General features: G+C 31.6%; 2 long non-coding RNA genes and 1 other non-coding gene across 3 annotated transcripts in view; 1 reads left to right on the top strand and 2 right to left on the bottom strand.

Annotated features, from left to right (window-relative positions):
- LOC142984639 (uncharacterized) overlaps nt 1–18072 on the bottom strand; it is an 82676-nt gene that overhangs the window by 4874 nt on the left and 59730 nt on the right. The gene's annotated exons all lie outside the window — the stretch shown is intronic.
- TRNAA-AGC (transfer RNA alanine (anticodon AGC)) lies at nt 4575–4647 on the bottom strand. Its single transcript has one exon. It is a non-coding gene; the product is annotated as a tRNA-Ala (tRNA).
- Nucleotides 14077–18072, top strand: part of LOC142984638 (uncharacterized) — a 33822-nt gene continuing 29826 nt past the window's right edge. The window contains exon 1 of the long non-coding RNA XR_012960155.1: nt 14077–14416. This is a non-coding gene — a long non-coding RNA (uncharacterized LOC142984638). The remainder of the gene's footprint in view (nt 14417–18072) is intronic.

An 18072-nucleotide genomic window follows, 5' to 3' on the forward strand; every position in this document is an offset into this window, starting at 1 on the left:
ATAAAAACTCGAGATAGAGGTGTACAAATTACATTTTTTTACAAAGAAAAAAGAACCGTAGGGTGGGGACAATGAATGGCGCAATCGATAAAGAATTTTGAAAAAGATAATAATATACATTATTAAAACGCGGGTTTATTCTGTCCATTTTTTGAATGAACATGTTTTTTAATCTTCGCTATTGGATTGATATCCTTGATGAGAATTTAATGATCGTGGTTCATATTGAAAATGTGTTTAAATGTTTATACTTATCTTAAAAGGACGTTTGTGTGTGAAATAATTGTCCGTAATACTTTTTACGAACATTTGTTTCGTATTTCTTGTCCGTTATTTTGTTCAGATAACAAGATTTTTCCAGTTTACAAAGTATGTATTTGTTAATCTAGGTTTAAAACTACAACTATGACACATTTTCGCAAATTCCATTGAGTAGTTTTTGCTTGAGAGAGTTGCTAACGTAAGTACATATTATTATATCCTCCCGAATTTTCGTCTTATTCTAACACTAGCTTTTTTTACTCGGGATTAGGTTCGCATGGTGAGCATTTTCAGGTTACAAAGGTGTGTTATGTGTTAAATCATGTTCTAAACTGTATCTGTGCCAAATTTCATGAAAATCTATTAAACAATTTTTGCTTAAATTAGTATCAAACATCGTCATGAAATATCTCAATTATATTATTAGGAAAAAAAAACTATTTTCACTAAACCTTCGTTTTGAACCTGCATTTCTGAATATGTATCGATTAATTTATCAAATGGAATTTTAACAGTAATTTTCATACTTTATCTATTTAATAAACTATTCGATACTTATCTCTAATCCAAGAAACTTACCCTACGTCTTAAAAAGCGAGTAAAGCCAAATAATAGCTATATAGTCATGGGAATTGACATTAAGTATGATATTTAAATGTCATAGTTTAACAATGACGTTACAACGTGGCTGCCATTTTGAAAATGTCAGCGGCCAGATTTGTTTTGGGGTTGTTAGTTGCAATTATGAAAATACACTATACTCGGGGTATTACAAACGTGCGAATTACGTAATGTGTTTGATCTCTCACTAGTGCAAATTTTCACATAGTTAAGGACATCTATGTTCTTTTGATGATGTATAACTTTTGTCACATTTTTGGAGAAAAAAACTGTTGTTTTTTTGTGAATTTGATGTATTTTTAAAAGCTGTAGTTTTGATTGACATAAGTGTGGTATAATTTATAAGTAGAGAAATTCTATGTGGACAAAGTCGGGGGAACCACCATAATATTATCTAAAATGTAGAGTGACTAGTCTGTTGAACCTATTTTTAAATTTTTGCAATAAAGTAAAGAAAAAAATTTTTGAATGTGAATTGTTTTATACAAAAAATATTCTTTTTTTTTCAGAAAAAAGTACATAAAGCAATTTTCTATGTAAGAAGTTGCTTAAAAATTATCAAATATATAAAATATCCATTTTTCAAAGTTATGCAACGTGAAATATGACATAGGTAGGTACTTAATTTTCTCGCTGAGCTTTCAAAGATAACGTAAAGACGCTTTGAGCACATTCCTTATTCTCTAAAATAACAATTTATAGCAAAATACACGGCAACATACTCTCAAACACGCGAAAATAAAGTTCCAGAATTGCTTAACCGAATTCCATAAAATTTGTTCCCCGCGTTCTCTATTAGGAATGAATTGATAAATGCAAAATGCAATAGTTAAAATATCATCCAAATGCACTAAATTGTCGTCCCAAATTCCAATTAGACTACAAAACCAATAACCGAGCTACAAATTCGCGAAATCTAATTCACCGAATACCGAACAAGCTAAACAATTTTTCCGAACTATAAATCAACACGACATTCTTCCAAAGCTATCCGGGCTATTCGACGGTAGATGGCGCTGAACACAAATTCTGCAAACTATCCGATCGCATAGTTGCGCCGTTTTGGCTAAAACTTTGAATTTATGCGATATTATAATAGTTATAGACATTTCAGTCTGTCTAACTTCTAAGTTGGCTGCCGTAGATTAAAGTTTGGGGAATAATGCGCTTTCTCCCTCTAATTCTCATTGTTTAAAAGCTTGTGGTGGTTGTTGATAGCAAAAATCGGATTGCGGTTTCGTTTGAGGTTAGTTTTGTTTATGGTTTAGAGTGGGGATTATTTTGATGTTAGTTCCGTAATACGGTTTAACGTTTTCGGGTTAATTTCATGTGATTGACTTGTTTTGTTTTAATACCGTGGTTTTAGTTGTGATGTAGATTTTTGAATAGTGACTTAAAGCTTTGTGTCAAAAATTGGACATACATACATTTATTTATTTTAAAGCGTATAGTCGTGTATAGAGAATATTCAACTTTCATTTGACTGTATCATTAAAACATTCCAAAAAATATGGGAATTTGTTGAATGAAATATATTCAGATTTATATACTTGTCCCAAATCAAACAAAATGTTAAAAAAACTGAAATATTTTGTATTAGTTTTCTGAAATAGCCGCACGTCTGCCATTTTCTAAAAATATGGATTAAAAAACCACTGAGTAATGACCTAAATATAGTAACCAAGTCAATTTGTGACTTAGTTCTCAGTCTGTTATCTGACTTTTCGTAAAACTTTGTTTTATCAACATACGAAATACGTTTTTAAAGAGTAAACTACATAGTGGAATCCAATAGTGGGACAGTAACTAATGCTAAAACCCTTTCAAAATTTGCATGAATTCAGCAAATATCGTCCAATTTCGCGGTTATATCAAATACTAATCGAGGAACAATTGATTCCGGTAAATAATTAAATTATCGGCCACTAAATCAAGGGCTCTTGGGGCCGAGTTCGAAGTAGCTGTCTGTAATAATTGAATGATGTATTTAGTTACATTTTAAACTATTATTCAAGGTTTTGAGGTTTTAGTTAATTTAAATTGGTATTAGTGTGTATGAAAAATGGATGGTTGATGTTGAATAAAATGCATTTAAAGTATGTATGACATGATGTTTAGATATCAATAAAGCAAGGGAAGTTTGGAAAGATCGTACCAAGTACGTGCTTAAGTAATTTAAATCGAAGTAAGGAATCTTATTTTTATTATATGTCTATCTCGAAACTTCATGAAAATAATACGAGTAAGCGATTTGAGTAATCCATTTCAGTAATTATTGTCAACTATCTTACTTCTTACCGTTATTAATAATGCGTAAGTTTGTATGTGAAGAAATTTGGTACATTGGTTGCCAGCAACTCGTCCAGTGGGTTCAAAAAACGTACTAAGTAGGTTTGTTGGTAGCGAAAGTGTTAATCAGGTTACAACCTGGTTATGGATGATTATTATTATAGAATCAGATGATGATTATAACATAGGATATGGAATATGTAAAATTACTGCGAAAAATATTTTCATGCGGACAAAATCGCATACACAAACTAGTTGTAGATCAGAAGACATTCTTAAAAGTAATTTGACTTTGTATTACAATATCAAATATTACAGTAAAATCGAAAACTTCAAAGATGTTTATTAAAAAAATCTCATCTTCATAGAAAATAAAATTCTAATCAAAAAACTAGACTACGCAAATAAACCAAGATACAGCCAAACATTTACACTTTAAATCGATTTATTAAACATCTTAGATTCGCTACCAAACTCCTTAGAGGCCGATTGTGGCTGTATAATGACGTTTACCCATCAAATGTCAGATTTGGCGCGCAAACCAATATGAACCGTCAATCTTTTGAGGTTATCTGCCGAGCAATCAAAATGGCGTCTTAATTTGCTAAAATATGGACCTGCTTTTTTAGATTGTAGAGTGGGAATATGTATTTTATTTATTTATTTATTTCAAACTTTATATACAGGGCTGTATAAAGGCGGACTTAATGCCATTGTATGGGAGTATTAGAAATATTGTAAGATTGGTTAGATTTTGAAAGATTTGCATGATATTTTCCTGTAAGATTCAGTAATTTTTACTTTGATTGTCTTACAAGTTTATGTAATTTCACTTACAAAAAATATTATATTTGACACAAAAATACATACTCAGATTTTATGTCAAATATCATATTTTTAACCGGGACTACTCATTTTTGCTAGTTTTATATTAATATTTGAAACAAATTAACAGTCTATTTAGTAAAAATGCAATGCATTTTCATGTCCTCCAGTAGTAACGAAAGTATTATAGAATTTTGTTATTCCATGTCGAATATGTACGCAATACTAAACAGATTTTCAATAATATTACTATTTCAAATGAAAACCACAATCAAATTAGCATACCAAACTGTGGTTACCTATTTTCTATTACTGCAAAATACCTATTTGATTTCAAAATCATCCATGCAAATTCTAAGCAAAATACTACAGCATTTTAAAAACCTACGCCATCTATTATCGAGTAGCGGAAACATTTCATACATTCTCAACAATAGCCTATCTACTTACACTCGAGTTAGCACGGCTAAAGATTAAAAGAAAACACGCTTTTATATTCACGACTCACTGAATACGCTTGCCTATTTTAAAATCTAGAAAAGATAGAAATAAAATGAAAATAAAGTACAAAAAGAGATTGGAGGCGCCGGGTATCGATCCCGGTACCTCTCGCATGCTAAGCGAGCGCTCTACCATCTGAGCTACGCCCCCTGATAAATAGGCAAGCCAAATACGTAATCATTATCGTAGGCTTACAACATCACATATATACTGACATGTGATTGGTTGAAAATACCAGTTTAAGGTTGACACTCTGATTTAAACAATCTTAGAGTATGGGTCTTTATATTTTGGACTTACTAACAAGTTTTTTGTTACGAAATGTACCTTAAATTAACTTTTTACTTATGTAACATTAGTATTACTATCTCTATTTCACTCAAATTTTAATTTATTTAGTTAATACTATTATTTGTATAAGAAAAGTGCTAAAACTTAATAAGAGTTAGTAGTACTCAAAAATATTGTAAAATTACCACGAATTTTACCACTCAATAGAAATCAATTTCCGAACTAATTAAAAGCATTTTTAAATGAACTTTCGAAGCAAAAAACATCACAAAATACCTTCCCTTATAAAATGGTCGCGTTAAAGTTGGAAAAGTTTTCAAAATTCTAATATTTCAATCACTTCAGGTAACACAAAACTACCAATTACAGCCGAGAGAGGGCGTTGTACAGAGAACTCCTTGAAAAGTCGAGTTATTAATTAAAGTTTGACAAAATGCCCGTAATTGGTGACTGAATTACAAAAAAGGGGTACAATAAATACTTTTGCACAGCCCTGGCAGTTACAAAAACCGGTTCGAACCGGATTAGGGTTGGTGATTTTTTCTCCGTTCGAATTTTTTAAAGTTGAACTTTTAGTCAGATGCTTGAAAGTCTGACAACCAGTCTTACCGAGGGGTACCGTGTTATAACCCAGGTAACTGGGTTGTGAAGGTCCGATAGGCAGTCGATGCATATAGAATACTGGTATTCGGCTACATCCCGTGAGACTGGAAGCCGACTCCTACATAGTTGGATAAAAGGCTAGACTGATGATTATTTAAAGACATTAACTTTATTATATAATCTCTCGAATTAAAAGATTTGGACTATAAATAGATTAATTTAAATGAAATAAGACCATTATTTTCAATTCTCAATATAGACTTAAGCCCACACCCACTCGCTTTTAAATGTCAACGTAGTTCAAGCCGCTCAATGGCTTTTCTTAATAATTTTATATCAATTGATTAATTATATCATCATTTGGCTTTCGGTATGTATTTAGAAGTATATAGTATGTTTATCAGTTTGTTAGTAACCATAGTACAAGCTCTGCTTAGTTTGGAATCAAATATTCATAATTGGCAATATTCATTATTTATCTATGTGCCAAATTTCATCAAAATTCATTCAGTACTTTATGCTTAAAAGATTGACAAACATTTATACATCCTCACAAACTGTCGCATTTATAATTGAAATATTATTGTATCAAAATAAAACATTTTTACAAAGTCTACCATAAATATAAATCTAGTCAAACAATCCGCAATGAAAGTAGTCAACAAGCGTACTTTTTTAATTCCCCATTTCATATTCCACCCCTTTGTCCGGTTATAACCGGAGTGTACCACTTATAACCGGTTATGGCCGGATTACGCCGGTAACCAGTAGGATGTCCATAGGTTTTTATGAACGTATTCCGAATGTTACATCCCTTAGGTGTTTAATGGGTATTTAGCACAGCCCCTATTATAGGGGTTGGGGGTTAATAAAGGGTGTTTATTTGGGCTTTTTGCCGGATGGTTAATGATAAGCGAAGATAGCATAATGTTGTGGTAAAGATGGTGAAATTTTTATCTTTTTTTGCTCGAATTGTTGCCTCAGATTTGTTGTGAGAATTTAAAGTAATAAATTATTTGTTTGAAAAGATAAAATGCATATTTGTTTACAAATACTGTAGTTCGAATGTCTGTCTGTTTTCCTGCTTTTCTGATCCTCTTTCACTGCTAAACTAGAAAACCAATTTTGACAAACGTCATATAGATAGTTGAAATTAATGAGGCAAGGGAAGTTTGTAAGGATCTTACCAAGAAGCGTTTTTTGGTCTCTGACTACCTCTGGAAAATGGTGTCAGTGAAGGATTTTTTCTTGCTTTACCCAGAATTATTAGTAAGTACTTGATCTCTTTCGTTATCTGATTTTGAGAGGAGACCTATGTCCTATATACCCAGTTTTAATCTAGGTCCAAAATGATTTAAAAGATTTTTAACACCGATACTTGTTCTGGAATATAGCCAAAATGAAGTTTCACGAGCGATTAACTTGAATTATAGCCTTTGAGGCTATATTATTTAATAACGAAATCTGCTGTTATATCGAATAATCATTGCACGGAGTTTAAAATGGGTTATTTTTGTTGAAAAGACCTAAACGATGACATAATCTCTTTAAGCTCCAGATATATGTGATAAAGTTTAAGTTTTCTTACGTTCAGCTGTTAATTATAAAGTAAAAAGTTGGTTTGATATTAAAGGGATAACTAATGAGTGACATTTTGTGATAATTCGAACCTTTAGAAAGTTCTTTTGGGTTTCAAAGCTGGTTGTAACACTAAAAAAACAATAAATTTGATGTGTAGAATAAATTTTACACAGCGTCTTTAATAAACTGAAATTTACATATATTACAACAGTTTACAAACTAATATAATATCTAAAACAAGCTGTAGTTTGTTGCAAAAATTAATCTACAAATTATCCCTACAGTCTTTTCAACCAAACTGAAAGATGTCACATTTGACAGCTGTCAAATCACACCCACACACATTTAATTCAACTATAGAAATACACAATGTGTTACAATTTTATCTGAAACAGGAAACATACCCACCCTTGCTGTACCCGTATGAGAGAGGGTTGCTAATTATCCTCTTTTGTTTGCAGACGCTGACCGCAGTGCGAGAGGTGAGTTCTTTACGATTGTTTTATTGGAAAATGGACGACTGATTTAGAAAGTGTTTAAATACAATATTTTATACTCAAGTAGGACAATGTTAGAAAAAAATAAAGACAGTTAAGTGTACGATCGCTTTGCTCAAAAAATGTTTGTTAACCAGAAATTCTATTTTTTTCATTCTAAATTATAATATTATAGAACAGCTACTTAAAGCAAATCACAACATAATGATTATTTTTGAAACTGGGGTCAAGTGATATTAGTACTAAGCGTGTTTAGCGCAGACAAATATTTCTTAAAAAAAATATATTTTCAGATTTATGGTAAATCTTACTGCATAGTAAACATATGACGCGTATTATGTTTTAAGAAAATATAAAAAAGTACAATTTACATAAAGTAGGTACAACTGGACCTGAAACTCTTAGTAGAATTATTAGTCATCTATTCTATTAAATAAATGACCTCAACTCAAAATTTTTGTATATTACCCAAGTACTATCGAACCTAAAACATCGTGGTCCAGTTTTTATACCAGTCACCTTAACCACAGCACCACAAACGGACATTTTCACCTTAATTTGATACTTAAGCCTATAATAAAATATTCTAAACCCACAAAGGGTACGGAAATACACAGATAAAGCCACAACTACACCCAGTTTCAGCCCCGGAAGTGGGGGGTAGGGGGTGAAATCGGGGGTAAATATTATAAAATGTATGAGATTAAATATTTAGGTTAAAAATATTTTTTGGTTTAACGATTATGGTGTGTATTCTTGGTTGTAAATACTTTAAAAAAAGGTTAGGGGTTGATTTTTTTTATTGTTTTCAATGTTCATAAGATCTATTCATGAAATTTCAATGCAAAATGTTAAGTTTCTAAGTCCAGTAGTGTCGGTTGTTTTCAGTCAGTTTCTCTTTTCATACCTTTCATGTCTTTCTGGGATTTTACAGACATACTAAATATTACGTTTTTTCCCAACTACTATTGCTTATAAATGTTTTACATTCATCACAAAATTCATTCACTTTAGTCGCATTAACATACATATTATGGGAGTCGAACCCAAGCCACTACAATCAGTATTAAACACAGTAGCAGTTATATTACAAATAAAAATATGTTTGAAAACAAAATTTTGTGTAACATTTATCTTGTTCTTATCAAACACTCACACATTTATACTTACATGTATAATATACATGTGTGTGTGTGTGACTAGACAGACAGTATTGTATTTGGTAAATGATGTTCAAAGTTTTGAAAGCATTTTTAGAAGAGTATACTATTAAAAAAATATTTGAGAATATTTCTATTATTTCTTAATTATTGTTATTTGTTGATAGTTTTTGCTTATAACGTTACCAATTCATTGTTTTATAATGGTCATTTAAGCTTTATTCTTGACTAGCTTCTTCCTACGACTTCCTACGTATGAAAAGATTACCTGTATAAGATTTTTTTTCCCGAGAAATCTTTTTCTCCTGTATCGTGTATTATATCCTGTTAATACAGGTTACAAATTGCCTCTGGGCCAAATTTTACTAAAATCTGTTCAGTAGATTTTGCGCGAAAGAGTGACATACATATATCCATTCAGACAAATTTAGGTATTTATAATATTAGTAGGATTTGTTATTAGGTCAAAAATAAGTAAATATTTTAAGTAAAAAAAGCAAGTTTATTTCCTAGTCCAAAGTTTCATTAAAACGGACAAGCGTTTTTCATATTTTTCGTTATATTTTTTATACAGCAAGATGAAGTTATAAAAATGTTTCCGTTTTAAGTTAATTTAATAAAGTTTTTGAGGTTATATTAAAGTCCAGTAGGAGAATATTTTCTTTTAATACAACAAGAGCAGTCATAGCCAAATCGACGTGGTCGATGGTTCGAACCCGAGGCAACACACCAATGACTTTTCAAAGTGATGTGTGTATTAGAAATATTGATCACTTGTTCTAACGGTGAAGGAAAACTTATTATACTTACTTACTAATAATATAAAAAAATGCGAAAATTAATAAAGTCTTTTAAGCACGCTTTTATGACTAAACTGCTTAATTGATTATTTTGAAATTTCGCATAGTTGTAGTATAAGATCTGTGCTCACACATAGACTACTTTAATTTTCAAAAATCATCCCCCAAACGGGTTAAATAGGGGTAAAACAAAATACCGATACCTCAGTAACGTTGATCAATATTCGCACCCGTTTACGAAAAACATAACAATTATTATAAAAATAAATGTTATTGTAGCCTTAACGATAATTATGGGATGTGGGCAACAAAATTTTATATGAAACGCTTTGATTCGATACAAAAGGGAATAATTTCTAAGTAAAATTTTTGGGGCAAAATTATTTTGCTTTTGAAACAAAAGGTAGTTTTTAGGTATAGTAGGTTTTTAATTCTTGCTGATACTGAGTATGAAGTCTATACATTTATATAAATTTAATATAGAGATAGTTAATAACCTTAGATCAAGCATAAGTGAACAAGCAAAAAATATGTGTGCGTTATATTATTATTTTTTTAAATGTTCATACATATAATGATACATACATTTGTATAGATAAGTTCATAAAATCACGCCTTTTACCCATAGGGGTAGTCAGAGACAAAAAAACGCCACTTATTACGATCCATACAAACTTCCTTAGCTTCATTCACATCCATACATCTTGTCATATAAGACTTACAAATATTTTTATCTTACACAAATTACACAGCAATTAGTTATTTCTAAATACACTAAGAAAATAAGGTCAGAAACCCCAAATTCAGCCCCCAAGCGTTAGTTTTGACTATGTTCATCCAACTAAAACAATTTTGAGATCAAACGCTAACTGAAAAATAATAATCTGCCGCTGAAATAGCGGAGCTGAAATGCAAACTTTAGGAAAGCAAAGTCGTAATTATTCTCTTGGGCTGTAAAATAGGGTAACGACCTTAGTAATGAGAGGAGCGAGAGCGATAGCGGAAACAGAGGCGAGTCAATGGTATTACATATTTTAAATCTGATTTCTTGAAATAACAATAATATACTCTATTGTATGTACAGTGTGTTTGCCAATGACGAAGACGATCGGAGTTCGATTCTTCTAAATTAAGATAATGATGTAGAGTTTTACCTTGGATAAAGTTTCATAGCAGAAAGGAAAGTCCATTATGTAAATTTGGAAAGTCCTTTATTGCATGGATATACTTTACTATTTCTACTAGCCTTTTTAAAGCAATATTATCAGTATCAAATCGTATTATGTTATTTAAAATCGACTATTTTAGGACAAACATTAGTCGTAGATAGACTACAACTTTGAGTATCACAAAAAATGCGATCTTAACTAAATTCAAATCTCGTATGATAACATCTCCAGACGCTACTTCCAGTTAATTTACACTCTAAATAATGTTCTACCCGCTCCGCTTATGAAAACCGCTGTCGCCCATCACTATATCACCTCCCGACCTACATACCACAATGGGCATGATCTTTTAACGCCGCTCTTTGTTCTGCTATGTGTTCAGCGTTAATAAGGCTTTATGTGACGTCATAACGGTGACGTCATACGGGTCCGGCCCTTTACGGTCGCCTTTCGAGGTGAAATGTATGATGTGTGAATTTTTGGTTGATGTTTAATTTAATTTTGTAAAAGAATTTAAGTTGGGTTTTGAATTTGTTTAAAGGGAAATTGTGGTGATGAAATGATGCTTTTAAATTACAGTTTGCTCTAAAGCTATCGGTTGGTTTTACAAACAAATGCAGTACTAAGAGTCGGTTTGGAAGAGGTTATAAATATACAATTCATTGTCGTATAGATTTTTTTGTTATAAAACACATAACTCCTAAATTCCAGATTTAAGTTCAAACCTATTTCTTTTCATTTTTAATTAAATTATTAAACACTGCAAGTAAATCATATACTCTCTGTGTAATAAGAAACCATATATTATTTACTGTTATGTGCTAAATATGTATAGCGGGTTTAAAATATCACTATTAATGATTTTCCCAAAATCAACCCCTTCAAACGGGTTGAACTTCCACCCCAAAAATCCCAAACAATAGCTAGTTAATAAAAAACGTCCATCAAAAATGTTTTAAAAAAGTATTTTTCAACTTTTGGTCGGAATTTTCTAGAAAAAAGTAACCCATTATAGCTTGTGTTACACCACAGACGCACTTGCGAAGAAACTTGGTACACTGTTCGACACTTAGCAGTAAGACTTTACAGACGCCATCTTTTTTTTCCACCCCAAGTTTTTGAGTTAAAATAGGGGTGTTTAATTTTTTTTTTGTAGTGATTATGAATTGTTGTAACGGGGAAAATATCGTGAAATGTTTATGTGTTTGAAAGTTGTTTCAATGATTTTTTAAGAATGTAAAGTCTGTATTTGTTAGGCGTACTGTATTTAAGCCTAAATCTTCTTATATATAGAAAAGATATATGTCCAGCAGTGGGATAGTAGTAGGTTAATTACATTCGTTTTGACATTAAATTCGGTCTATAATACAACATGTTTTTAAGACTTACGTGATACTAAAGTAGCCAATGAAAATGAAAAAAATAGGTGTAAGTTCTCAATTGATTATAAATTTATCAATTTTGTTCCATTATTGATTTTAGATACACTTCTCCAAACATAGTTTCCTTACGAGTGCCTTCTATATGATATGAATAATATTTCATATACTAATGTAGAATAATGTGCTATATACATTCGTTGATATACATAATATCACTTCAGTTATAACCACAAATTTCAACAACAAGACATATTTCATTTCAACATATACAACATTTTACACCTAATTGAGCTAAGCAGAGTACAGCGATTACATAACCAACCCACTTTCCACCCTAAAGTGGGGTGACGAAGGTAACCCTGTGACGTCACGAAATATTTCGCAACGCTCAAATTCTATGTCAGAACACACGGTAAAGTTAATGTTTTTATCAAAAATACTTACTTTGATGCTTTCACAAATATTTTATGGTTTTGTTGAACATATTTTTGGGCGACATTTTTGAAACGGTTTGGGAATGTTTTGTTGTTCGTAGGTTTCTTATGGTAGTGTTATATAGATTTTATATTTGATAGTATATTAGTTGATTGGTATAAGCATTCGCCTCTTTGCAGAAATTATTGAAGGTTTAAAGCTAAGGCCTGAGATATAGGCTAATATTAAAGAATTTCGAAATAATAACTTAATAATATAATAGTGACTTACAAAAGTAATTGAAAGTTCAAATACTTTAGGCTAAAAACTTGACGTCTTACACACTTACTTTTTGAATTTGTAAGTCTTTTTTTGTATCTTACTTTGTATGCGTAATTTGATAATTAATCGATAATAAATACATAGTGTATTCAATATAGTTTCCTATATTGCAAAACATATTTAACAATACGTTACAAATGTAATGGTAAAGGAAAACATAACACAATATTCTTGTATGACCATACATTTTAAAAGAGTACAAAGTACCTTACAGGCCCTTTATTAAAACAGCGTAATGAACTTTGTCCGGCGGAATTCGCGGAAAATATCTGTTCTTATATTCACGATTTGTAATTGTCTGTTTGTTACGATTTCACTGCTGAAGCAATTTTAATTAAATTTAACATGGAGATATTAAAAAACTTAAGGTCAAATATAAGCTACTTTTAATTTTATAATCAATCCATAGGGATTGTTTATAAAATTAAAAGTAGTAGCATAGGCTACTAAAAGAGGGGGTGAAACTGAACCCGTACCTAGCCACGTCTGTACCCGCTAATTAACTTTTTTAGACTTTATTACTATCCCACTGCTGGGCAATGACTAGTCCGTACTCATCAAATCGGTGCACTCAATAAAAGCTAAAACAAATATAAAATATCAGACGATTTGAAAACCTACTCCTTTTGTCCAAGTCGGTTAAAAATTCACACATTGAAACTAACATACTAATAAACATTTACAATGTGTAAACGAACAAAACTATTACAATCATTCAGAACTAATAAAACGGACGCGCGGACGTCGACAAATCAAATATGAATATTTCAAATATTTCATACACTCACGATTTAAATGGGCTACAAAAGGTTGAGCACCGCTGGCACTGAACATACTGCGCTGTGATTGGTCGATCGCTAACGGACAATGCAGGAGTGCAGCGCTTTAGGACGCTTTAATATTTGAATTTAGATTCTTTGTTGGAGAATCAACGGTTGCATGTTTTTTTTTATTTTTAAATGATTATGATTGGTTGATGAATGTTATTGGATATTACGTCATCATTTTTGGTCTTAAAGAAAACATAATAAATAGGTAATGGGAGTTATTTTAGATATTTGTCCCAAATAGACCTTTTACTATGAATTATATTGTAAAAATAAATCGCCCTAGAATCTATGAAGACTGTATTTCAATAAATACTAAACACTGTATTTTGACAGTACCTAACTTTCATTTAATTATTTTTGAGGAATTTGTTTGTCTTTTTCGTTAATACGTTTTAATTTTAACTTCCAACACATTACAGTACAATAATTATCAAATATTATTCTTCAATAATAATTAAATTACAACAACAATAATTTCAAAACCGTCTCCAATGTTAAAAAACAGAAACATTTAAACAATTTAAGCAACAAATTTTGAATACAAAGCAAAAAAATACATAACATGAAATAATCTTATACATAAAGCGCTTCAGCGCATCAAAAACGTAAACCCATCGCCTCCCTTCGCCTATTTCTGATAGTCATTCACTTCATTCAACAGTCGTTTCAGTACGAACTCGCTTCTCATACAACACAGACGTCTGTCCGTTCAGAAATCAATCAAAAAAATACAAAATTTTCATCTAAATTTTAGAACGAAACGTCTATGTTCATTTCGCGCGCGTGTGTCAAATTTTGACGTTTCAAAATGGCGGATAGTGCTTTTTTTTGCGTGTATTACAACAAAACGGTGAGTCGATTTTTAAAAATAGTTTTTTGTTTAGATTTTTGTTGTTGCTAAGCTGAAAATTTATTGTTTTAAGTTTCTTTCCTATGTGTAAATGTTTGGCCGTATTTCGAAGGGCATAGTGTGTTGCTATGTAAATGTTTTATGTAAAATTTTCCCTGTTTTAGGCGTAGTTCGTTTTCATTAACGTAATTGAAATGTAGGGTGACCATATACATATTTTTTGAAGACTTTTTCCAAGTATTTTGTATAAACGACATTTTTTTAATATTTGTAACAATCTTTCCTTGTCTGACTTGCTAAATTAAAAGTTTATTTGAATTAATAATTTAATTTACCTTATTGTATTGTAATAATAGTTTAGCAAATATATTGTAATTTTCCTTTTTGGTGCGTTACATTCAATTGTCTATGTCACAATAAATCATAACTAAATTCGAATAAATTCAGTGCCTTAACCGGGATTCGAACCTAGCACTCGCGAAGAATCGATAGGCGTTCGTATGGCGCTCGCACAAATAGCCTAAGTGTAGGTAAAAGTACTCAAAATCTAGACCAGTTTTTCCTCTCTGAAGAGTGATATAAGTGTAATTTTTCGACCACATTAAACTCAAATGTAAAGTGAATGAAGCAATAAAAGCTTGCAAAGATGATGTTCTTTGGTATCTGCCTACCCACGTGGGGAGCAGGCGTGATTTTATGCATGTATGTCTGTACAAACGTTTGTCTGTCTGTCTGTCTGCTTTTATGTATGTACGTATGTTTGTAAGTATGTACGTATGTTTGCATGTATGTCTAAAGTCAAGCAAGTTCCCTACAATATTCCGTTATTGATTGATATCATATGAGCGTACAAGATGCCCCAGGGACCAATTAGTTTAATAACTCGTGTCAGACCTAAATTGCCTATACTGGTATTACACAACGAAGTGATTTTCTAATGGCTCTATTTCTCGAAAACTATACAACCAATTTTTATGAAACTTATATCGACTAAGAGGTGGAAAAATAAGCTTTAATTCTGTGTCATTTTTGTCAAAATCTGTAATATAGTTTAGAAGTTATTCACCTCAATTTATTCAACATATGTATTTTAATAGCGGATATCAGTAAGAAGCGAATACTTAAAGCATTAAACATCTTCCTGTGTCCAGTCTTACAGCGATTAAAATAATATACGATCTGTATCTATAATGCAATCCATATTGGCTGCCAATACAGTTTATATAGGGTCTCTATGTGACCACGTGGACATACCACACGTCTCCTCTCGCCATGAAAAAAATGTTAGCCCTTGATTCCACCACGCTAGCTAAATGCGGGGACTATGCATCCCTTCAGTAACTGTTTCACAAAACCCTCAGGCTTGCATTTAACTTGGCTTGATGACAATCAAAATAATATTAATTTTACAATCCTGTATAACAAGATGTATGGATGTGAATTAAGCAAGGGAAGTTTGTAAGGATCGTACCAAGTGACGTTCTCTGGTCTCTGCCTAGTGGCTTCAGCCTCCGGTATCTTTATAAAAAAATGTCTAAAAAGTCTTTATGAAAAAGGCGTATTTTTATGTATTTATTATAATATGAAAAGATTCGTTTCACGTCTATGACAATAACGCGTATTTTTATTTATGTAACCGAATTTGATTCTTTTACACTATAAATCTTATAATAATGTCCCAAAAACAACTATATTTGGCCCCATTAGTTAAATAAAACGTTAAACTAATGCTTTAGTAACAGAAACGTGCTCTCACAGTTACTCAGGGACTTAAATCATGCAAATAGTCGCCGTATCCGCAGCTTCAAATGAGACAAATCAATTGGTTTGCGTTCTGCGTCATAAGAGACTTCTAATGTTACAATTTATTGATGTGTGCTACAAAATTGTGTGATGAGATGATAACTCAGGAATGGATAGACAGATTTTAATGGAATTTGGCGCATAGACAGTTTGTCCGATAGCTTAGTTTAGAACAGCATTATTGATGTGTGCTACAAATTGTCTGTACGTTTGTGAGATGATAACTCAAGAATGGCAATGCAGATTTTGATAGAATTTGACGCGTAGACAGTTTCTTAGTCCGATAACTTAGTATGGTGCCTTGGATACGATTTATCTTTCTAATGGATAATTATGTGTGTTTCAAAATAAAGTAGCTGTATGTATATAAGTATGTTTATCATTTATTTGGTTACCATACTCCAAGCTCTGCTAAGTTTGGAATCAAATGACCGTGTGTGAGTTGTCTAATGCTATTAAATAAAATCACAGTTTGAAATGATGCCTAATATGAAATTATATAAGCTACTATAATTAACTAGTATTTAACAAACACTTCTGCTTTCTACCACGACAATAAAAGCGTGATAATATTAGTCAATACAACGGAATGTGCAGTTAATAGAGATAAATTACTACAAAGATATCATATGAATGCACGCTAGGCGCCCTTCTTAGAAACTGTACGTTGCATTTAAATTACATGTAGGTACTTTCTCATGGAGAAGACAACGTCTTAATAAGTTATATACAGACATATGTACATTATTATCTTTACTTTTCTAATATTATATTATACTAGAGGCCGCCCGCGACTTCGTAAATTTAGACCCCTCGGGAACTTCGGGATAAAAAGTAGCCTATGTGTTATTCTGGGTCTTCAGCTACCTATATACCAAATTTCATTGTAATCGATTCAATAGTATTTGCGTGAAAGAGTAACAAACATCCATACATACTCACAAACTTTCGCATTTATAATATTAGTAGGATGTTAATAGGCTCGTCCCCTATTACATGAGATAAAGATTGTCATGGGACGTCGTGGGTTCGATTCCCACATGCAATAATTATCTGTGTGATCCACAAATAATCGTTTCGGGTCTGGTTGTACTTTGTGTCCGTTGTTTGTATGATTGTAAAAGTCTTGCAAGAGCAATTCTTTGTTGAGTTGTCCAATACAAGAAAAAAAATCTAAGTGTCCCCGCGACACTATAGCAAATCTTAGTGCAAAAGCTGTCTTTTTAAAAATAACCAAAATGTCAATTTGTATAAGAAAACCTTACAAAGTATAACCCATGAACCCCTAAATTTCAAAACTCGCATGCGATCGAAATTCCAAAAATATTGTTTGTATACTTTTTTAATTTAAGCCGTGTCCCCTTCGGCAAATAGTTGAACGTTAATATCAAAGGCATGCCGGGCGTTTGGGGGCATGTGTGCAAATAGGGGACCAAGATAGGGGGTGTATGTATTATCTGATTAATTGTGTTAACATTATTACCAAAGATGGGATGATTGAAATTTGTAGTGGTAGGTGTTTGAGTGTTGTAGAAGATATATATTGTGGTAGTTTTTCTGAGAGTGGTAGTTTGTAGTAAAGGATTTCACTTGGATTTCGCATGTTACTTCCAAGAGAGCAAATATAGTTGTATAAGAAAGCATATTGAAGGATTCCGAGAGCCTTTGAAAAATCTCATATAATAATAATAAAATACAAAACTATATTATAATATAATTAGACAACTCACACACGATCATTTGGTTCGAAAAAGAGCTTGTACTCATTCACATCCATACATCTTGTCATACAGGATTGCAAAATTAATATTATTATGGCTGTATATTGGTAAGGGAAGTTTGTAAAGATCGTT

This window comes from Anticarsia gemmatalis, chromosome 27 (genome assembly GCF_050436995.1).
Source record: "Anticarsia gemmatalis isolate Benzon Research Colony breed Stoneville strain chromosome 27, ilAntGemm2 primary, whole genome shotgun sequence".
Classification (NCBI taxonomy): Eukaryota; Metazoa; Arthropoda; class Insecta; order Lepidoptera; family Erebidae; genus Anticarsia; species Anticarsia gemmatalis.